The 24,381-nt window shown below is 39.8% G+C and overlaps 1 long non-coding RNA gene across 2 annotated transcripts; it reads left to right on the forward strand.

Annotated features, from left to right (window-relative positions):
• LOC113950852 lies at positions 1-22,264 on the forward strand. Of its 2 annotated transcripts, none has more exons than XR_003528911.1 (3): positions 1-1,896; positions 6,942-7,116; positions 22,108-22,264. It is a non-coding gene; the product is annotated as an uncharacterized LOC113950852 (long non-coding RNA). The 2 variants fall into 2 exon arrangements; XR_003528910.1 differs by lacking the exon at positions 22,108-22,264 and adding an exon at positions 19,420-19,525.
• The last annotated feature ends 2,117 nt before the right edge of the window (positions 22,265-24,381 follow it).

The raw sequence follows: 24,381 nt of genomic DNA on the forward strand, positions 1-24,381 counted from the left end.
TCCAAATGATCTGATTGTGTGTAAGAAGTTACACCTGCCTTGTGCTGTAGAAGAAGCTGGAGCCCCTTTGCAGTTTAGCATTGCTGAACTGTGCCTCGGAGTTTATCACAGAAGTACGGAGGTATTCTTAACTGTAATGATGCTCCCAGAGCTTTGTCCTTGTGGTTTGTGTCCCTAGAACCTTAGGCAGAATGATATCTCTGCTTTATGTGGCTGCTTGTCCATTGTTTTTATCCCAGAAAGAGTGTGAGCCTCATTCATGGGAATGTTGCTGTTCCTTCCAGCGCATGTCACTGCTGCAGAAGCCACAGAGATGCATTTGTAAATAGGTAAGATTTAATAGAACCTAATGAAGGCAGTGGACATTTTCTTATGCTCAACTGTGCCTTAATGGAGGATTTCAAATGTTTAAATTCACAAGTGGCCACAGTAAATATCAATCCACCATTATAAAGGAGGGATCTTTAACTCCAGCTTCCTGAGCACAGACACAGTTTTAGGTAGAAGCTCAATTTTATCTGGTAGGAATAAAAAGTAAATATCCTATGCTTGACCTCTGTCAACTGATTGGAGAGTTCCTGAGCATGGAGCATTTGCTGTGAATTGTTCCCATTTGCTGGATTTGTCATAGTGTCTTTGCTTATTTGTGATTTGTATAATGAGAAAAACTAGGAAGATGTGGGTAAATAGGTTAAATAGTATTGTTTATCTCACACTTTTACATCTACATTTTACATTTCTTGGGTGATGACTTTTAGTCTCTGTTTTTCTTTCTTTTGGAACAGCACATGTATTTGCAGAGGCTCCTGTTTTTCAAAAGCAGATCCATCGTAAACATAGGAAATCTATTAAAAAATGTTTTAGGAAAAAAAAAGTGATATGGTTGGAGAAAATATCTGGGCTTACTCTGAGATCAATGTTTAGGCGTTTTCTGTTTTACTGTCTTAGCAATTTTTGCCAGTGTCACTTTAGCTTTAAGCCATATGATTTTGTTGATTTGACTTTAGCTTACTAAAATAGTAATATGTGTAGATAGATAAATACATTCTAAAATCATCAAACCATTTCTCCCAAGGTTCAAAAGTGAGTCAAGAAGTCAATGACCTAAGACTTCCTTTTTTTCTATAGTTTTTTTCCCCTAAAATTATTTATGTAGTCATTGTCTTTTTGGTAGCTGGTTTTTTAAAAAGTTGAATCACTTTAATTCCTTCTGAAACAACAAAACCTCAAGTAAATACTATTTGTGTAATATTTTTATTACTTTTTTTGATCCTACTGAATTAACATATTCTGTAATGTGCTAAAGGAAGAGAAACAGCGAATGCAGAAAATTTTATAGTCAGACTTGGTTTCAATGCAGATATCTCACAATACCAGTGGCATTGACCCCTGTAACATGAGTCTAGGGCCAATATTTAAGCTTTCTGTTCCAGGGAGATTTTTTAGTGACAGCACTATTCTAGGGAAGAAAAGAGCAATGCTTCCTTCCTTTGCACCACATTTATGTCTGCATTGCTAATATGAACTAGCAGTGGGTCTTGGTGAGTTCTGCTGGCCCTTGTGCTCAGATCTGTGAGATGGAACATGGTAAGCTTTTAAGGTAAAAGGCAAGTTTTATGTGTGAAATGAAGCTTTCTGTTTCTCAAAAATCCTTTCAACCACAAAAACTTTCCAACAGGTGTCTGGAAAACCGAAGCATGCAATTGCAGTTCCTGCAGAAGACAGTTCAGAAATGAGAAAAATCCAAACAAAAGTCACTATGGCTCCCCAGCACAGTCAGTGTACCTCGATGTGGTCTCTTGGATATGTGCCTGTCACTTCGTGCACCTCTGTTGAACGTGGGTATCTGCAGACTCCACACTGAGCACTGCTTAGCCCTGAGGATGTGTTTTGCTTGTGAGTGTTCCCAAGGCACCTGAAGTGCTTCACAAATTGTTGGCATGCTCACTCAGGAGCTCTGGTCACTGCTGCTGTGGATGTTTTGAATGGTTATTTGTCCCAGCTCCTCACCAGAAGTTGCCGGCAGCCTGTGCAGCTCAGGTGGCTGGCAGACCATGTGTGGGCTTCTGGTCTGCTGCCATTCCTAGCCTGAATAATTAAGTTTGACCACCCCTGATGATATTATTTATTAAAATATCAGTTTGGGAGCTGCCACAGTTGGGAGATCAAATTTTCACAGCCCCTGTGTAAAAGTGAGGTGGTTCAGAGAGTGCAGTTCCCAGTTACGTCACCTAAAACAGAAAGACTGCAAATTGGTGCCAGAGATCAAAAACGGTTTTTTTGAGCATCAGAACAAGAATCATGAAGAACTACTCTCTCAAGGAAGCTCAGTCTGAGTTCTTAAAGAGACTGGGCTGCTGAGAGCTGGGGCTTTGCTGCTTGAGGTACTGTGCTGTACAAAGCGATGCTCAGACTGATACAAGTTTGGAGATAGCTTGTGACTGTGCCTCTTGGATTTTAGTAGAGCTTTCCCTCATCCTCCTCCACTATGAGTTAAGTGTAGTGTGGAATACTGTGAATTTTCTTGTTCCCTGAATTCTCTGAGTTTAGAAGTTGAAAGCAGTGACCATGCTGGAGAAATTAGTGAGTAAAATGGAGAATCCTTACTGACATGATGCACAGAGCACTGTGGAGACAAGGGGTCCCTGTGGCATGACCCTTGTAATGCCTCCCCTGAACTTCTCCAAGGAAATGGAATTAGTATGATATTGTTTTGGGAAAAAAATGTTTTATAAATTAGTTGTAGTGTATGTCATCCTTGCAAATCAATAAAGCATGGAGAAACCTGCCTGTAGGGTCTGTTGCATCATATTTAGACATAGTAATGTGTAAAATGAAGCTAAAATAATCTCCAGAGGTATTGATGACTGATATTTAATCTTACTTAATGTAAGGAAAACTATAGAAGGAAGTGCAAAAATCTCTGTGTATTAAAAATCTTGAAAGAAATTTGCCTACATGGATGAGCAATCTCTGCGTTCTTAGAGGAGAAACCACTTGAATCCGCCCTCCTCACTTTCTGCTTTGTACATCTCCATTCTTCTGTTCATCTGTACTAACCCCTTAAAGATCATTTTCATCCCATTTAAATCAGGTCATTTAGATGCAGGTGAATTGCTGTTGTAGAGGGATATTTGGAATTTGTGTTAAGCATTGAGTCTTTATAAGTATCTTGATTTATTAGTTTGTATTGTCAATATTTTTTGTGAAGATGGGAATTTTTTAAAAGATTTCACTACAAACAGTTCTCCCAGGATTTGAACAGCTCCAAATACCATGTTTGTACTTCATGACATACCTAGGGTTATAGGGAAATGTATTTCATGCTTGACATACTCTTTTTCATCATGTGCAGAGCCAGATGCAGTCCCAGTCTGAATGGGAAAATATGTATCCATGTCTGCATCTTATAATGTGAGCACAAGCTGCACTAGATGGGAAAGAAATGGGATGGAAAGCTTGCCTATAACACCCTCTGGTGAGGCTCTACCTGATTGTATTGCTCAGTCATGGGCCAGGTTAGAGATACAACTTCATTTCTCACTTCCAGGCTGCATCTTATTTTCTAAATAGGCAGTTTGTATTTTATAGCTTTTTTTTTTTATTTGCTTTCTCTCTGGAAACTCTTTCCAGTGTCAAAATGAACAAAATTATGTTTTCAGTCCCATTCTTTAGATTCCTGGGATATGATCTTTATTAAAAAACAGAAAATATACTCTGGAAAGGTGTGCTCTGATTCTCAGGGGAAGTGATCTCTTACGCAGGCAACTTCTTAATAAGTACCATACCCATCCCATCTCCAGAACATGGTCACCCCTGGAGATATGCACTAGCTGGGCTGTAATTCAGGTATTGTACATAAATTGTGTTTTTCATTTTAAGACACACCTGCTAATTCTTCCATTCTTCCATTCTTGGTATGGAAGCAGAGGAGAAGCCTTTGAGTCTGATCCAACCTGATTTGAAAATAAAAATCTTTCACTAATTGCTATCTAGAATTGTTTCAGTGTTCTTTGTACTGCTGATGGTGACCAAACTTTTTTTCCAGACTTGCCTTTCATTTCCATTCTACTTAAAACTGTATTTAAAAAACCATGTTCAATACATCAATGTGTTCTGTATTTATAGCTATTAACTATGGCATCATTCCAAGTTCTATTTTAGGACAACTTTTGTTTGGTTTCTGTGTGATGCTCTAATTTCTGTCGTCCCCCCCCCGCCCCTGCAGTGCAATGGGGGCTTCTGTTCTGTTACTATTGTCTTATTTTAAGCCTCCTGTCAAAACTGAGAAGATGTATCTTTATCATTTGGGTGATTATCAGACGTTGTTGAATGATTGCACCTTTTAATGTTTAGAAGCTAAAGCTGCTCATCAGGCTTTTTGGTGTAAATCTCCTGTTATTGCTCCCCTAAGAAATGATACCTTGCTTCTCCAGTTGTTTCTAGTATTTTGGTATTTTGCTGTGGGGTTGAGTTTTTTTATTTTTCATCTCAGATTTCCCAGCAGATAAAGATGGCATATTTTTATCTAAAATATATTCCAGAAACTTGCTGATGAGGTTTTGGTATGTATGTTTGTGCCTTCCCCCAGGGACTATTTTGAGCTGGAGGTTTCCAGATCAAGTTACAGAATAGACTCCAGATGGTCTGAAATCCTTCTTTAGCTAATCTATAGCTAATTAAACATTCAGCAAGAACGCCTCTGTTTTTAAAACTGAGCACAGTCTTTCAGAAAAGCAGCATATTGATTTTTTTTTTAGCTTTACTTTTCATAATTTATATCTTTTGTTTCATTACTTGGTGTTTTTCATTGCTGGTCCTTGCATCTATTTTGTTCTGTGGCTCAGGGCTTGCTGGGCACCTTGTATCTTGTGCTTCAATCAATAAAGGAAATTAATAATATCTCCGTGGGCTACAGCTCCTTGTTTTTCTAAGTTACTGTGGAGGGGAGCAGAGTAAGGTTGTGCTGTGGCCACACTTGCAGCAATCTCTACTTGCCAATTGATCTCATGGAACAAGGGGAAGGCAGGTGGATCTGTGCATCATGTGGCAGAAGGTGAAGTAGATTGTGAGAACAGCATTCTTTATTTTTCATAGGCCTGATTTTGGGTGAAATATAAATGAGCTACCAACACTGAGGGTGTTGGTTTTGTATCTGAGTGCAGACAGCACAGTACAGTTAGTACAGGTAGTATTTCTGGCTACCTGTAGTCAGAGAGACATATCAGGGAATAAACACTTCCCCTCATCTCTAAGGAGAGCAGATTCTGCTCCTTCATGAATAGGGTCGAACTGGGGCTCCCATGAGATTTCTCTGCCACACAGTCAAATCAGGATTAAGTACTATCCACTATTCATTAAATGGTGGAAGTTATTAAACAGTGAATGTTATTTTTTCCACACTGGAAGCATTGTTACAGGAATGTTTCCTCACTGTTCTAGAGCTGAGGGGCTGCAACATTGTGAGAATATTTTTACAGTACAAAAATAGGCAAATAGCAATTAAAGGTTTAAACACTTTTTTTCCTGCTTCTTACGTGCCCAAAGATTGTTCATAACACTGTCATTATTGTAAATCCTTGAATAAAGTTTGGCTCAGATTAAGTCTAGTTTTGATTCAATAAAACATTTTTAGGCTTCTGTGCTAGAGTTAAGACTGTGCTTATTAAGTATTTTGCTGATTAGAAGCCAGTGTATTCTTCAGTTCTTAAGGTAACCTAAATACTCTTGCTACCAAGATTTCTGTTGATGTGTCTAATACCAGTATGAACTATTTCTGCTGAACCAGTATCAGGTGTTCTGAGAGAGTCAGAAAATGGTACAGAAGGACACTGCCATGTCCAGAAAATCTTTGACACTAAGATAAGTTTGTGACACTATCACTGATGCTGATGGTGACATCAGCAGAGAGAGACAGGCTAAAAGGAAAATAAAGGGGAAGTTTGTCTCTTTTAGAGTGCTGTGTGTCCAGGACATCCAGATAACTTCTAGAAATATCAACAGGACCTGCCTTTTTGGAAAAATGCTTAAATACGTATTTGATTCTGAACACAATGTTGCTGCCAGCTTCCCTGCCTTTCTGAAGTGAGACCAAGAAAATTCCTGTGCAAGTCATTGAGACAGGAAGGTGCTGTCTTGAAAAAAAATTTTCCTTTACTGTTGATAACTGGACATAAATTGACCACAACAGTCCAAGGCATAAAGGTTTTACATTGTTACACATATTTTTACTCAGTATTCAAGGTCAGATCAATCACATTTGAAAAAATATTTATTAATAATTTTTAAAATGCTTTAATATATGGGAAATTATATCTCCTATAAATGTGAAAATCAAGTTGTGGGGGGTTTTTTTGTTTGTTTGATAGCACTTTGGTTCTAGAGACCTATGGGCCACTCTAGGGCAAATAAAAGAAGTTAGGTGCCAACACAGTCTCTTACAGGACCTGATTCAAAGTGTATTAAAGGCAGTGGGAGGCCTTCTGGCCCTGAGAATTCAGAGGCTCCATGCCGTTCTGGGACTTCTTTCAGGTTTGAATGTGAAAATATGTTTATTTACTGAAAGAAAAGAGAACTTTGAGAGTAACTAGAGGCAAATTCAGTCATATATAGAAATATATAGTGCTCTATTTTTGGTGTAACTGAATGCAAGCTGGACTTCATAAGGTTTCTGGACTGTTCAAGTTATGACATTGCAGTTGATTTACTTTTTAATTAAAAATTTAATGCACTTAACATCTTAAAACTCATTGGGTGAGATCTGAAAATTTATGACTCTTTAGCCTGCAGCATATTTTAATCACTGATCTCTGGAACAAATTCTGTTGTCAATAAAAGATTGCAGTGATACGTTATGAAGGCAGAAAAACTTATTGCCGTGGCACCTCACTATTGAAAGTTAAATAATCTTTTGTTTTCACTAAAATGGTTTTTTTCCCTAGTCAAAGGAAGTGTGTGAAGAACTTTCCGTTGGATCACAAAGTACAGTCAGTGAATGGTTCTCTGGGATATGAAGTGCTGGAAAAGCATTCTGAGTACAAGCAAGCAAGGAAGGCTTCTCAGTCAACCTCTGGATGTTAGGAGCCAGTGCCCAGGATTTGCTGCATCCAAGACAAGGTAAGCTTTGTGGAAGGACAGAAAGAGGAGCAGTACTACAATTTGTTGGGTTGATTCTAATTGTTTAGCTGTTTTGTCTTTGGAAACCAAGAATGGGATTTTAAGGACAGGCAGAAAGGGGAAATTTCTCTTTTGTAATCTATCTTCTTTCCATCACGGCCATACATATCAAGGAAAAACACCATATTCAGTGGATTTATTAGGGGAAAAAAAACCCAGAAATTGAAGCCTCTCTGTCTCCAGGTCTCAGAAAGGCCAGACATGAAGTTAGGAGAACTAGAACAACAGCTGTTAAAATAAGATGGGGAGAGATAAAGTTCTGAAACTGCCTCTGAGAAGTCTGGTTCAATGTCCTGTATTGCTTATCCAGCCCAGACCTAATTTACTGTTCATATTGATTGTAGAAATCAATCAGCATCCTGTATGTCTGTGTACATGTAATAACTAATTTCTAAATGAAGGCTTGCTTTTCTGTGTACACCTGCAGGTGTACAAATACACTTTAGGTGTATGGTGGTGGCTGATGTCCCAATTTACAAATGGGAAGTCTCCAGTATTTATTTTTAACCTCTGTTATTAAAGGAGAATTACAAGAGATGGGGAGAGACTTTTTAGTAGGGCCTGTTGAGGTAGGATGAGGGACAATAGTTTTACATGAAAAGAGGGTAGATTCATACTAGATACATGAAAGAATTGATTTTTTTTTTTTTTACAAAGAAGGTGGTGAAACACTGAAACAGGTTTCCCAGGTATGTGGTGGGTGACCCATTCCTGGAATGGGTTGGGATGGGGTTCTGAGCAACCTGGTCTAGTTGACCATGTCCCTGTTCATTGCAGGGGTGTTGGACTGGATGAGGTTTAAAGATCCCTTCCAACCCCAACCATTCTGTGATTCTCAGGTAAGCCCCACAGTTATACTTCAAAGTGTGTAGCTGCTGGAAAAGTTGTTTGGCTGTCCCTGCAATGTAAATGCTCAGCAGTAAGTTAAGGACTTTAAGAATTGGGGCATAACTGGTGTGAACCTGTAGGCCTTCCACGTGGAAGAAGTTTTACTGTAGTGTGAGTTAGCAGAACATATATCTCCAAAACACAATACATTTGTGCACGAATATAGCTGTAACTCAGGTGAGCTAGGTAAGTGCCTAAAAAAGGAAATAGAAGAAAAGCAAGTTCTTGGTGCTAGTGCTTAGGTTAATTTTGCTTTCCAGAAGTCATTGCACTTTATTATCTGAAGTCATCCAGAAGTCATCTGCACTTTATTAAACAGGTGGTCTGTGTTTGCTTCATGGTCGTATTTGTACTATGTTTGTGTGCAATGAAAAAGCCTTAGTATTAGATTTGCAGTGTGTAATGCTAATAAGTCCTATGAGGAAAAAATATTATCAGTTTACATCATGTTGGTTAACACGATTTAGAAGGCAGAAATAGGTCTCGGGAATTACTGGTAAAAATTGCAGACAGGGATGTTTGTTGGTGGAACTTCCCTTCCTGAGGGTATTGAAATATTGGTGGATGGGCTGGGGTATTCCAGTAAATTATAGTGAGCCTGAAAGTCAGCAGCTTAGTGCTGTGTGATGTGCTTGCAATGAATCTTGTCATCTGTAAATCCAAGTTCGTTCCTCTAAAGGTCAAAACTGCCAGGACTCGTTGGTGCACCTGGTATTAACTTTCATTATTTCCATTGGCATTGAAAGAGGATACAAATCATGAAGTGTTTCCAAAATTAGATACAGTTTTACAATCTCTCCGAGGTCCTTGAGTCTCTCCTATGAGTCATTTCTTTTTGTGTGCGTTTCTGTTCACATTACTACAAATAGAGTTTGTACTTGTATCCCGTTCCTGATGAGATTTAGAAACTGAATTAGGCAGAAAGAGTGTATTTCAGGCTGGGCACCTTCATCATCTTAGCCCTGTTGCTGGGGGACGAGTGGTTTTGCAGAACTGTCTCTGACAGACCAAGTGCTTCTTATCACAGTGGGGCTGAGCTGTTTTAGCTTAACTGTAACTTCAACCCAGTGATTAAAATTATGTCCTCCTCACTGAGCAGAAAAAGGCTTAATAACAGAGGGATTTAAAACATTGTCCGGATACAAGAACAGGAATGATAAAGAAAATGGATGAGAAGTAATTCCTGCTTGTCTTTTCTTTTTAGTTAAGTTTCTTTAATCCTGGTGGGGAAGTCTCTACCCAGTATCATCCCACACTGCTGTTTGTGGGAACAGTCCCACCCCCATCGGTGACACTTGTACAACCAGTGTCTTCACTGAGCATGTAGATGTGAGCACTCTAACCAAAGGCATTTGAGCCACAGTTATCACCTGGGACATGTGTTGTCTGTGAGAAGTTTCTAAAAATGATGGGTTTACTGCTCTGAGCAGGACTGATAAGAGCTAGCTGCTGCCAGAGTGATGGAGTTTAAAGGCTGAAACCAGGGAGGCTCCATAATGGCTTTTCTCCTTTCCAGTTCTAATCATCAGTACATTTCACTCTTAGAAATGAAGTTAGATTGCCACTGAAAATCCCGACTCTTTTTTTCTACTTCAGTAGATTTCAACTTTTAATATTGTTTCTACAATTATTAAACACAAAGTTTACCTCTTCATGTAAATCCTGATGTAGTACCTGGTGTGGTACGTGCTGCTTGTAAAATCACTTTTGTCACTCGTGTGTGGATAGCAACTAATAGATAATAAATTTATTGGTTTAATTGATAAGTTAATTTTAATAATTATTAAAGCTTGGTGATTCTATAAGAAGTAAAAGAACCATCACCAGTGTTTTGCAGGTTAATATCACATGGATTTACAGAGAGTTTTTAATAAAGAAGTCATTTCCTTTGCACACCATCCACAGGATTTTGTGGTATATTCTGATTTGTTTGTGGGGTTTTGGACTATACTGGGCAAAATTCAATGTACACAATGGTCTTCATAATATTGCTGGTCTAACAAGGCACAAACACGCTCTGTTATTGATGCATAGGAACATATTGCTGTTCTGTATTTTTAGGTATTACTTAGATGATCATAGAATTGTTTCATAGAATGGTTTGGGGACCTTAAACATCGTCTGGTTCCAACCTCCCTGCCATGTGCAGGGACACTTTCCCCGATACAGGTTGTTCAATCCCCCATGCAACCTGGCCTTGAACACTTCCAGGGATGGGGCATCCACAGCTTCTCTGGGTAATCTGTTCCAGTGCCTCACCACCCTCACAGCAAAGAATTTCTTCACAATATCTGATCCAATGCTGCCCTCTTTCAGTTTAAAGCCATCCCCTCTTGTCCTATCACTACCTGCCCTTGTCAAAAGCCCTCTCCAGCACTCTAGCAGCCCCTTTAGGTGCTGGAAGGTGCTACAAGGTTTTCCTGGAGCCTTCTGTTCTCCAGGTTGAGCAACCCCAACTCATGGTGATGGTGTGTGGTGGGCTGCCACACACCAAATATACATGTATTTGGGGCTTGTAGTAAACATCAGGGAAATGCTGCTGTAGAGGATGTGAATAGCAGATTGTGAGTGGATTTTCCTGTAGCACCTATACAAATCTGAAAGATACATAAAATATTCCAGTGAGGTTTATAGGGCAGGAAGCTGATCAGTATTTGAAGTATTCATATAACCACTAGAATTAGATTTGTTTTCTCTGGGTTGTCTTAAATGTAGAAGCAACAGTTCTGATGTTTCTAGGAACTGTAACTCTACATTGTGTGCTTAGAACAACAGTGCAGTAAATGAACAGGAAGCCCACAAGATTTCTCATGTAAATGGATATGGACATGCTATTATAACCAGAGTATGTGCTGTGGTTGTGCAGGATCTCTGAGGCAGATGTTCTCCCCTGGGTGTACTTAGTGTGTAGTACCCTTAAATAACAGTATAGCTTCAGCTCCTCCAGAAATGGCAAAATACAGTAATTTCACTCACTCTGTTGAAGACTGAAGAAAAAGCATGTCTACTTCTACCAACAGTATCCCTTTTGCAGTTTTTAAGAAGAAACTCATCAAACCCAAATGCTGTCTTTTTCTGATAGTTTCATATAACTTGATATTAATAACTCTAGCTGTTCCCTATGGGCATTAACACCTATTTAGCTTTTATGAGCCAAATAATTGAACATAAAACTCAGCTCAAGCTACTGAACTTTGCTTGCCTTAAATCTGACTTCACTGATTATCATTGAGCTGAATGTTTTCTGCTTCCAAGAATGTTAAGTTAGTTCTGAGCTTACCCAAGTGATGCTCACTAGGATGGTCACAGATACCTCAGTCAGAGTTTCTTCTCTTCTTCCTTATCATAGTTAGGAACATGGATCTAAAGTGGTTACCCATGAGATGGAAAAAAATCATGTCTATTTGCAAAGGTGAGGCTTTACACACAGCACTAGATTGAATCTCGAGGGTTTAGTTTCTGATTCGAGTGAAGTACTATATGGTTTCTTTCTGAACACAGGTCTGTAAGGGAAGAACCTCTCTCAAATTTGTTTCTCTCTCTCTATTTATGCATCCTAGATCTTCTTTCAGAGATCTGGAAATATTCTGTTCTCTGGAGGGTATTAAACTTCTGTAAAAGCTTTGGGTCACCTGTGTAAGAAGGAAATCTTGACTTGCAGGAAAATCATGAGCAAGTTGTTTTGATAGTCAGTTAACTTTGCATTTTATCTGCAGTCTAAGTAAGCTGAGCCTTGTTCCTGAGCATCTCTTGGTGCTTGGCACACCTCTTTGAACTAGACTCTTAGGCTTAGCCCATGAACCCTCGGTATGTGTTTGTACATTAAGATCAAATGACCTCTAAAATTCCCATTGGATGAAACAAACAGACTGAGCAACTTTAGGTGGTTGTTTTCCAGGCCTTAGGGAACTCCAAACTGACAATATGCAGAGGTGTATTTATGGAGCACTCAGATCCCCCACTCTGTAACAGTCATACAACAGTAATACATCCTTTTGTATTGTCTCAAGTGCACACCAAGTTAGAGCTATTTAAAAATGTGTTCCAATACTTAAAAATCTAAAGTCTTGACCATGTAAAACTTCATGGTTCCAGCTTTGTGGGGTGGGGTTTTTTTGATGTTTGCTTTGGTTTGTGTTTTCTGTTTTCTAAATCTGTATTATCTTTCTCTTCTCTGCATTTTAGAGTATAAAACAACCCCTGGTATTGGTAATAATCCTGAAGTGAAAGGAGATTTTTTTTTTCCAAGGCAGCTCTAATCTTAAATAGCTAAACAACATAGAAAAAAGTTGTAATGAAAAAATTTACCCTTTAGCTGAGACCTTTTTATACTGAGCTTTAGCCTGAAGCACATTTTTATAGCTGAGTTATAAACCTGTAAAACAATGTTTCTTGTAAAGCAGAGCCAATGATCTATGATAGTTGAAAGCAGACTTTATGATCTAAAACATCCTAGAAATTGTTTGAAATACTTAATGCATACTTTAAACACATAAATTCTATAGCTATGTGAAGTTTTGCTGGCTGTTTGATTCTCTAGGGGACATGTTTTGGGTGACTGATGACTATTTGTTAAGGTCAGCAAAAATTAATTCAGCTCATAAGAAACATTTCTGGTGAGGGACTCTGAAATCATCTTTAAGAAGCATTATTCTTCAAAACAAAAAGGTAAATCTCTTATTTAAAATACATGCTAATCACAAGCCATCAACTTACTACCTCATCACAGAAATTTTGGATATGGAGAGGTCCTTGTCTGTCATGTAACTCATACTCTTCCTTGTTCATCTGTCTTCTATTTCAGTGTATTAGTGCTTTGCTAATATAATAGTATTTTTTATTTAAAAGCTTCTGATATTTTAATCACTGTTAGTTAAAAGGTAGCTTGAAATAAACTGAATGCATAAAACAAGTCCTCATTCAGCTTTAGCTTAGACAGCATTCTTCACTTGGACAGATCTTCCACCAAAATAGGTTCAGTTTTGCAGTGCTCAGCTTAAAATCAGGTTAGTTTAAGCTGTGCCCTGCCCTAGGAAAGCTGCTTTACTGATCTATAATGACATTGACTGGCAAAGATTATGAAGCCAAAATCCTTTTGTGTTTTAGATGGGGGGAAAAAAAAAAAGGGACAGGGAACTTTTCCTCCTGTTTGTCTTCCCGAGGCAGAAAGGGACATTGAGGACCTCTCTTTCCACTGAATTCCTTAGATTTGTGCCCCAAGAAAATGAGGACAGGAGGAGATAGGTGAGCTCCATACCAAAATCCATCTGGGCACTTGCCAGGGGTCCCAGACTGTGTGGTGCCAGCCAGTCCTGTTGACCATCCTCATCCTGCTGACCAAGAGCAGCATTCCTGGCTTGGAACACAGGGGGGTCCAAGCCTGTGCTGACCCCCACGCTATAGCCCGTCATCGGGTGTTATTCAGGATGAGGAGGCCTTAAATTCTACATTTTGGCTTAATGCTGTTGTTCTTATGAAAGGTTACTCAGAGACAGCTGCATGAGGCAGGAGAAGGAGAGGTGTGGGCAGCATTGGTGCAGCTTTCTTTCCTTAGAAAATGCTATCCCAAGAGAGATGATTTCAGTGTATTCATAACAGGCAGGGATTCGGGCTAAGATGATGACAAGGAAGGGAATGATATTGTCAGTTGCTTTTAATAAAGCTTTTCTTCAGTGCTAGATTAGAGATATGAAACCATAAATGAGATTGCCGACTGACAGGGCTTTGCCTGCAAATGCAATATTATTAAGGTGAGCTTTCAGTGACATTCTCTACCTCAGGCTACTGGCAGATTAAGCAAGTCATTTCTATTGCTATTGACACTGATGCAGTATTGTTTCTTTCTCATATCTTCTATATGCCTTGTCAGTAAAAACTGTGATAATTCCTTTCACAGAGGTGGTTCTCTGAGGCACTGGAGGGTGGTGAGTCACTTTTCTTGCTCACAGCAGGGTGGGCACTCGTGGCTCAACAAGCCCAGGACCAGGGTATTGCTGATGTTCTGCACTGATGACATGAAGGGCTATTACAGGCTTCTGCTTGGGATGCACATAGCTGAAACAATAGAGAATAGCAGGCAAAAATCACTCTTCCCATCTACATTCTTTACATTCAGCATATTAGTTAAATGGCCACAAGCTTGTGGATTTTGTTTTAAAAGTGTTCTTTTTTCCCCCTTTTGTTGTATATGAAGACAAGCTTACATGGAGAGGACTTTTAAGCATTTTTTAAAAAGTTTTAGCAAGTATTAGGGGGGAAAATGGGATTTTCACACAATCAATGCCAAGGAATATTCTCTGGAAATTAAATAGAAAGGACTCGTATGCAAAATCTCCAGCTCTAGCAATTGAAAAGGACCTTAGAGAGAGGAAACAGCTTAAGATATATCCTTGCCCTTGGCTGTTTTTTCATTATCTCATGTAATGGCTCACACTAGCCCTAATTCTAGCCCTGACATGAGGAACATATGGCTGTGGAGGAAAAGTAATAGTCTAAGGCTGAGATGGGGATGTAGCTGGAACACTACCACTGTTTCCCAGGGCCTGGAAAGGGGTTCTGAGAAGCAAAACTATGAGCTGGGGCTAACTAAGCCTGTGCCAGCGTTTAGGAGGAAGCACAGCCTCACCCACAGCCTGAGGAACACAAAGGGGGTTTCAGAGTCACTTTTCTCCTCTTTGGTTTTCGTCCTGAGCACCTCATTTGGAATACAAACAATTTCTTATCCAATTTTAACTGCGAAACAAATTGCTTTTATTGACAGATGAAAATTAATTTTGCAGATTTCTGGTGGCGTAAAGAGTTTTCAAGATGGATAATATGGATGCATAAATACATTACTTTTGTGCTTTTTTGAAGATTTCTAATTTTCTCTGTGTTCCAGTCTGCTGCAGTTGCTGCACTATTCAGACAAAACTTGGGAGAATGAATCTGTCATAATGTGACATGGCAGGCCTGTGACATGACAGGCCTGTGACGTCTGTATTTGAGCATTATTCTCCAGAAATGAGAGAGTGCATTAAAGAACCTTTGTTCATGGGGTATACCTATCACTCCCTGACAGTCCCTGTTAGTTCATAAAGAGACTATTAGGGATGGTGATGAGCCATGCTCGTCCCTTTACTAGCATAACAGCAATTATTAACTCTAATAAATGTATTATTATGTGGCCATTAGATATCAGTTATAAAACTGCTTAATGTCTGCATGATTACTTGTAAATGGATTTGGAAAGGAGCTAAATTGGTTATTTATTGACCATACTGAACAGCATTATTTATTGACTTGGCTCGGTAAGTCTGGTTTATCAAGCTAAAATGAGATTCCAAGTTTGTAATGATCTAACCAGGGTGTAAATCGATCCAGGAAAATTACATTTTTCTCAAAAACTTCTGAATTTAATGGTAAATAGGATTCTAGAATGATCTGAGTTTCTCTTTCCTTTTAAGTTTATTAACTAATTACTTTTAAATGTGCTCCTGAGACAAAAATCTGAGAAAGTAGAGAATTTAATATTAGTTACACTGAGATGGTGCTTCCAAGCAGCACATGGCCCTGTGAGTCAGCAGCAGACACAGACTGCAGTGCTGTAGCACTTTTGTCTGGGCTCTCTTGCTTGGCAGATCAGTTGCTGTACCAATATTCAAAATTTGCTGCTACAATACTTTAAAAGACTGAAGCAAGTAAATAAGTTTAATTTCATGGGATGTAGTTTTCTCACTGAAATTGATCCTATTTATCTCCGCTATGTAAAAACTAATTTTAGGCTGATTATTTTATAGAAAAGAAAGGCTGAGGGTACAGGCTGCTTATTGAATTCCAACGAAGAAAGGCAAGGCAAGGAAAATCCTGAGGCAAAGTCAGCAAGTGCCAGAGTTCAGTGTTTGCTCCTTCAGTAATATTTAATGCGTGTTAAACATTTAATCCAATAGACAGACATTACACGTGGATATGCTCCTAAAGTATCAGTAGAAGAAAGAAAGAGGTGTTTTAGCACTGCTGAAATACATTTAATTGCTTTTAAATACAGAAGACTGCTGACTCTCATGGACATAATAGGGACTTGGGAAGCTCTTGCATTTGGGGAATGCTGGGGTTTTGTTCAGTAGTAAAAACAAGTTCTTGTGAAGCAGATCAGTATTATTTGACTTGTATTTCTGGTGAGTACAGAGCTCAGACTTCTAGTTAAATCTTGTCTAAAATATATCTACAGATCGTGGTAGGAGGGACAGAGAGTTGGCACCAGTGGAAAGACCCCACTGGACACAGCTGAGCATATTAATGACCTCCAAGAGTTCAGGGGTCATGCCAAAGCTAATGAAGGTCTGTATGTAAAAGGCATTGAAGAATTTGAGCGTGCTGTTGGATGTGATGTGCTGGCAGGGTGAAGCCACTTCTCCCTCACAAATCTTCCCTGCTTTTTTTGTTTTGTCTCCTTGCTCCTGCCTTGCAGCAGGAGATGGGGCAAAGGCTGTACTGTGGTGAGTTCTCGACACTCGCAACAGACACAGCCAGAACAATCACTGCTTTTGAAACAAAAGCAACCACAAGAACAAAAGACCAATGTTAGGAGGCCAATCCCATGTGATTGGTGTCTTTTTATTTCCCCTGGGTTGCAGGCAAGGTTGCAGAAGATGTACCTGACTTGTTTCTAAAGCCACAGCTCCTCGGGAAGGATTTGAAGGCCTACAGAGATATTGCTGAATCTCTATGAGTATTTGACCTTTTGCTTGCTGAATTTGCCAGTATTTAGTGAAAGATAGAATAGAAGTCTGCTGTTCCAGTTGTAGAAATGGTAGATGTAGAAATTCAGATGTAGAAATGGTTCAAGATTTTTCGACTAAATGGTTTTTCTTTTCAATTAAAGTCTAAACATTTTACACAACAGTTAGTTTCAACCACAGAAAAGAAATTCTTATTTTTAACAATGTTTCTGTTGAAATCCACCCCCTACCATCTTGAGTGAAAACCTACTATTATTTGCAATAAAAACCCTGTATTTGTCTCAGTGTTGAAGCAAACCTGGAGGGGAAAAAAAAAGGCATCAAACCCAAGATTAATATTTTCAGGTAATTGGAACAGAATGTTTGTCTAAAATTGAACTTTCTCCACATCAGTTTCTATCTGCAAAATTCTTTCAGTTGTCCAATTTTAATAACTCTTAAAAATAGAATCTCAAATGCTTAGATCATGGCTGAAGTTTTGAGCTTTTTCTTATAAACTGGTTCTGGTGTTACAAAAATATGATTAATCATGAGTGAGAAATGGATTTATAATTAGGGAACCTTTACTATCTTACAGATGTTTCCAGGCTCAGGGCTGTGTGCAGCTGGCAGGCTGCTGGGTGACATCTATCCTTTTCCAAGCAGCTTGCTTTCTCCATTTCACAGTAGACAAGAGTTAACTAGCAAACGTCCTGTTAAATTTGCAAGAATGGGAAGAAGGAAGGAGAAACTCTAGACAGAAATAGCATGATATGCCAGTAACAGTCTTACAAATCAAAAAAAGGCAGGTAGTATGACAGGAATTTACAAGGAGTAAGAAAAGCACTCAGTGAATCTGTTGGGAATTGTACACATTGCCAGCACTTTACATTTTGTACAAACAATTATAGGCATTAGAAAATTTCTGAATTCTGTCAATAAGAAGCACTAAGTGATTGCAAAGAATTTTGGTTTTGCTTTATGGCTGGAGGTTCCTTTCTTGTTTTAATGCATTGTAGTGCTGGTTTAGCTCCTTTACACTGGCTTCTTTCTGTTTTAAATTGACCAAAATGTAATAAAAAACACGTGGGTGCTCCCTCCAGATGAAAGCAACAGCATCCAACAGTAATGTCATAAGGCTCTGTCACCTTATAACACCTTCAAGGACTGTGTCATTGTAGCTAGAAATCACAGTGGTCAGATTTCCTGTGGGCTGTTACAGTGGGCTGGTGACAGGAAAATGTAACATATGCTGTATTTCACAAGTCCTTATATTTCCAATTCTGCATCAGAGCTTGTTACCTATTATTTCCTTGTAGTTCACTGTTCAGGCTTGAGGAACATTTTTCTCGATTTATAGCTCTATTAAACTGATAAATCAATCACTTGTGTGAGGGGAGGCTGTTTGCTGACATTTGCTTTGCCAACATACTGCCACCCACAACAGTATTCACAGCTCCTCAATATGGTAAGAGAGAGGAAGCTTTCCCTGTAACTTAATTTTTAAAGCATAAAACCTGTTTCTGGTGCTCTGAGCAACTTCAATGAGAATATTTTTGAAGAGCTGTCATCTGCCAATCCAGTATTAATCTTGATTTGTTTTTACATTACTGTTTAGCAAGATAGCTGCACTATAGTTCAAGAGGTAAAAGGCATCATTTAAAAAAGGACCACATTAGGCTTTTAAAATTCTAATTACCAGAAGGGGAGAAATCAGATCAAATATTTTGGAGAGCTACACAGAGTATTTTTTGCCAGTGTTTAAATTGTCCAACCACCTACTCTGGGATTTGCATGTCTTTCCTTGAGTGTATGCTTACTTCTGAAACAAAAGTGTGAAGGCAATTCTTTTTAGAATTGGTGCATAAGTTGCTTTACTACATGACCATTGGTTTAAGTAGCGGTAGACTTTTTTTTTTTCTTTAAACCACACAGTAGTGAGGTTACCTGAATCCAGTAGGTAGAGTTCACTGTACTGTGCAGGAGAGTTCCAACTTCTAGTTATGTGTTGCAGAGCAACAGTGCCAGGATCTGAGGAGTGCAGAAGGGTGTCTGTGGGAAAGCAAAGTTCTTGTTGGAGTTTGTTTTCTAACAGTGGACAGTACAGATACAGCAAAGGAAAGGTCCCTTCCTAACTTAAACTGAGTAAACACAGTCAGATCCCTTCTTTAACACAAGTAATTTTGCATAGTTAAGTAGAAAGAACCATATACACTGTGCTAAGCCTTGTAGTCTTTTCTTTAGACAATATAGATAGCTTTGGGGTTGAATTTTATTATTCTGAGCAAGTAGTTTTGTCAAAATCAGCTTACTAATACATATTTCCTCTTAGATAGGATGATGAATTTATACAAGCTTTATTGAAGTTATTCTTCTTTTGCATAGGTGTAATTGATGGGAGACCTGGCTGAGTGTCTTGAAAAGAGGGAATGTAAAAACACAAAATGAAGAAGCATGTACTCTGTCAACAAGATTCCTCATATAAATAAGTTTGTGCTAATGTTATGTTTCATCATTTATCTTAATGTCAGGATGAATCCTTTCATGCCTACATAGGATTTAAATAAAATTAGTGAGAACTTTTGCACAACTTCTGCAGTAACACTGAAGGGAACAAATGGATGTAATGTGCATAATTATTTTCCTGTGATTGCAGTGAGAAACTTCATTGTTGGTCTTTTATTTGCATTTGACATATGATTGTCTTCTCTAATGTTTTCCCATGCCATTCCCCTGGTGTTCTGCATTGGACAAAGCTGCATCTTCAGTTAAGTGCTGTTTTCAGCAGTGCAATTAGGATATTGCAAAGGGCAAGCAGGAACATCTCCTGGTCTCCTGGTAGGTTGGGTTGTGCCAGTACTGTAGATTATAAAGCACGTGAGGCTGCTTGGAGCAGTGACTGCAGTGTCCTTGTCTAGGCAGCCATTCAAAACATTGGGATGGTGCCTGTTTGTTCTTTGTATTATTAAAGTAGATGCTAACAGAATTTAGCTTGTTCAAGATGTATTCTGTATGTCCACACTGATGAATGAGGCAAGACTGAAGAGAAGAATAACCCCTCAAAAAGAAAAATTCAAGTTTGGGTGCAATAAAGCAATGTTTTGTACTCCTATGCTTGTTAAGAAGCCTTGCTTGACTTTCAGATCCCATTTGATCTTGTAGTCCTTGTTTACAGAAGAACTTTCAGAGATAGCAGTAAGATTCTTGGCGCTTTTGAAAATCAGGAGCACAAATAAAAGTTGTCTAAGTTAGGGTAGCCAGCTATGAGCAATCTAAGAGCCTGTACTGTGTCATAATATTCTGAAGTATTATTCTAAAGCTCAGGAAGAGCTATGGGTGTCATCTGTGCGGACTTCTGTAAGGGCTTTGGCACAGTCCCTCCATGGTATCCTTTTCTCTAAATTGGAGAGATATGGATTTGATGGGTGGACTATTATGTTGGGTGAGGAATTGGTTGGATGAATGCATCCAGAGGGGAGTGGTAAGTGATTCAATGTCCAGATCGACGGAGGTCAGTGACAAGAGGTGTCTGTGCTGGAACCAGTGCTGTTAAATATCTTCATCAGTGACATAGACAGTGGGATCAAGTGCACCCTCAGCAAGTTTGTAGACTGCACTGAGCTGAGTGGTGCAGTTGAACTGCCTGAGGGATGGGATGCCATTCAGAGGGACCTGGACAAGATCTTCAGCACAGGAAAGACATGGAGTAGTGTAGCACTAAACCTGCATTATATGGGAAAACTGTGGTTTAAACAGATTTTAAAATGGCTTTTGGTGGTCTCTTTGCAAACACATGCTTCTTCCCAGCACCCCCCACGTTATCCATGCAGGAATGTCCTGGGAAGGTGTCCTGAGGTGTTTCCCATTGGCCTTTGTTAAACCCTTCCTGTGATTGGGTGTTCCTGTAAGCCCCTTGAGATTTCTAATTGGTTACTCTGTGAATCCTCCTAAACCCTATAAATGTAACATAATAAAGCTCTCTTGCCTCCTCTCCACGCCCGGTGTCCTGTGTCCCTGCCAGCCATGGGGCCACGTGCGGGGGGGGGGGGTCTGGATCCCTTTCCCCACCCATGGCATGAGGCGGCCCAGTTCTAGTTCCGTTTCCATCTGAAAAACCATTGCGACGCTTTGAAGGATGGGGAAAGGGAACTCCAGGGGTTTCTCAGGGGTCTTTTCAGGCCCTGAGCCTGGAGGGGAGAGATGTTCCTCCTCCCCCCCCCGCACGTGGCCCCATGGCCGGCAGGGACACAGGACACCAGGCGTGGAGAGGAGGCAAGAGAGAGTTTATTGTTGGGGATGTTACATTTATAGGGTTTAGGAGGATTCACAGAGTAACCAATTAGAAGTCTCAAGGGGCTTACAGGAACACCCAATCACAAGAAGGAGTTAACAAAGGCCAATGGGAAACACCTCAGGACACCTTCCCAGGACATTCCTGCATGGATAACATGGGGGGTGCTGGGAAGAAGAAGCATGTGTTTGCAAAGAGACCACCAAAAGCCATTTAAAAACCTGTTTAAACCACAGTTTTCCCATATAATGCAGGTTTAGTGCTACAGGGGGGAGGGGGAGCACCTCTCCCCTCCAGGCTCAGGGACAGAAGAAAACCCTGAGAAACCCCTGGAGTTCCCTTTCCCCATCCTTCAAAGCGTCGCAATGGTTCTTCAGATGGAAACAGAACTAGAACTGGGCCGCCCCATGTCGTGGGTGGGGAAAGGGATCCAGAGAGTAGGTCCAGAGGAAGGCCACAAGGGCTGGAACATGTCTCCTATGAGGAAAGGCTGAGAGCGCTGGGGTTGTTAAGCCTGGAGCAGAGAAGTTTCTTGGTAAACCTTTTTGCAGCTTTCAGTACTTACAGGGTGCTCATAAGAACAATAGGGACAGACTTTTCACTAGGGCCTATAGCAACATGATGAGGGAAATTTTGAACAGTGAGGGTGGGGAAACACTGGCACAGGTTGCCTAGAGAGGTGGTGGATGCCCCTTCCCTGTAAACACTCAAGGCCAGGTTGGGCAGGGCTCTGAGCAACCTGGTCTAGTTGAAGACATTCCTGCTCATTTCAGGAGGCTTGGACTAGCTGGGCTTTAAAGGTCCCTTCCAACCCAGACTATTCTATGATTCAATGATTATGAATTCTGAATGTGTCTCATTTCACTACATCAAAATGCATCTTTAGAGAGAGTTGTTGTTAAACCCCCTTGTGTTCTGCCTCTTCACTCAGCTTCTCTGTTACTGTCTGTCCTAAACTGACTCTCTGTGCACTGTGAATTATATAATTGTTCCTTTTCACTGAATATCAAACATAAGAAACCCTATTCTACTATTTTTTTTAAAATCTGCCAGGTTCTTGTGCATTTGCAACCACATCAAGGACATCACCAGTGAAAAACTGTCAGGAGACCATAGTGTGTGAAGACCTGTATGAGCTGCATCTTTTGACGTCTATTCTGCTGTTAAAACAAAATCTTTTACTTTCCTGACATTTCCAGAGATACCATTTCCACAGGTGTCCAATAACACTGTCCAATAACAAGTCCTCAGTTTATATATTATTTGCTCTGATGAAATATTTAGGCACTGGTGACCCACCTCTTTCATGTAACCTCCAGGGCTGGAAGAATTTAGGCTTGGCTACTTAATTTCTGCTACTGTGTTTGTGCTGGCCTGAGCTTTTGTGCTTTCCATAGCAGCTGTGCAGAGTAATTAACAATTTGAAAAGTAAGTTGAGAAATTTGGATGTTCATTTGGCTTGAGCTCACCTCCCAGGCTTGTGAATACTGGAGATTACACAGAGAAGGTGATGGGATTGACTGGCTGGGCTCAAGGCAAAAGGCCTTGATGGGATCTTGCTTGTGGAAATTGTGTCTTTGCGACAGGAAAAATATGATGTTTGTCTGGGCAAAGAAAGATGCTGGGAAGAAATATGTGAAACTGTCCAGTGTACTGAATATCAATGCTTCTTTGTGTCACTCACAGTTTTGGGACAGAGAGGATGCAAACCATGCTTGGATTTTGAAGGATATGCAAGAGCTCTGAATCTGGATAGACAGACTTAATTTTGAGAGAGTGAGAGTTGCTTATTGAGGATAAAATGGATATTGCAGAACGACTGAAAGCCTCACTGAAACTTTCAGCTTATTAAAGTCTAAGACATTAATTTCATTCTTTGAATCAATATATATATCTCCCAGAAAATTCTTCCTTTATGATGTATGGGTGTGATGTTAAAGTCAAAGCACACATGCTGTCTGCAGGCCATACAGAGAGGAGATGACAGACTCACCAAGCCACTTATTTTATTAAATGTGTGGTGCTTGAAGGGAAGGGGCCCACATTATGATTATTTTAATTTTTATGCATCAGTAAGTATGTTTCCCTGTTGCACAACAAGCAGTTCAAAACCAGTCAGTGTTCCTGCACTACAGGCTTCATATTCCCAATTGCTTAACACACCCAGCACTGCTGGCAGTTACCACCCTGGAAAAAGCCACTTTTCACATACTTTGTCAGATTGCAGCTCATACATTGATTAAAGCACACATAATCCCTTAAACACCCAAAGAACTTTCTTGTAAAACTTTTTAAAACTATCCTTGGCCCACAGATGCAAACTGTGGCATTAAGACAGAGAGTTGTTTTCAAAGCTATAAATATCTTAGTTCTTATTGCTGTCACGGAATCTGTGGCATAATCCTATGAGGAGTAATGTGCTTGTCATGCCAGACAGTACAATTAATGTTTTGTTTATCCTTTCCCCATTTTGATTCTCAGTTTGTATCAATGCCAGCTCGAGGAGTGATGGAGGCTTTATGACATTTCTCTGACATGAAGTTGAGGCCGCTCTCTCTCACCTGTCTCTCAGAGCACTTTCTGCAGCTCTGACTTAACTGTTTTCACTTATTGTGTCTGACTGCTATGGAAATCCTTTTTATGTTGCAGCACATACTCTAAACCACAAATTGTACAGATCTGGATCAAGAATTTATTCATTCCTTGTCTTCATCTAGCCCATGAAAGTCACCATGTGACTGAGCAGCTCTGGGAAGTGACTGGACACTTTCAGATGGTACCTTCCTGTTGAGTAGGATGGTTTTTACCACCCACCTTTCACATTGTAAATATGTCACTGTGTACAGTTTGAATAACTCCACAAGTCAAAATAAAGAGACAAAATGAAGCGAAGCAAAATAACTTGGCTATTCCAGTCATGAGAGTGGTAATTCTTTCAAGAGGTGCTGAGGTGGGACTTTGTTTTCAAGTTGAACTGCTGTTGGCTGCAAGTCGTTACTGCTTGTGGTATGCCTTTGTATAGATGCTATACCTCTAACAGTCCTCCCGCTGCTGAAAGTGCCTGTGATCTCAAAAGTTAGGGTCCAAATGAAAATGCAGATGTGCAGGAGGTTAAAATGTATGTGCTCTGCTCTTAAGGAACCATTTCTGCCATAGGGTAATTTTTTTTCTTCCCCCCCCCCCTCCCCCCCACCCCACTTCTTTCTTTTTCTTCTCTTTTTTTTTTTTGTAATTTTTTTAAATATTAGCCAACTAACCTGAACTTATCCTTCTACACATGTGCTGGAGTGTGGTTGGCACTCTGTAAGGTGAAGCTGAAGTACCAGT

The sequence above is a fragment of the Corapipo altera genome, unplaced genomic scaffold, assembly GCF_003945725.1.
Source record: "Corapipo altera isolate COAL_440 unplaced genomic scaffold, ASM394572v1 78, whole genome shotgun sequence".
Taxonomy (NCBI): domain Eukaryota; kingdom Metazoa; phylum Chordata; class Aves; order Passeriformes; family Pipridae; genus Corapipo; species Corapipo altera.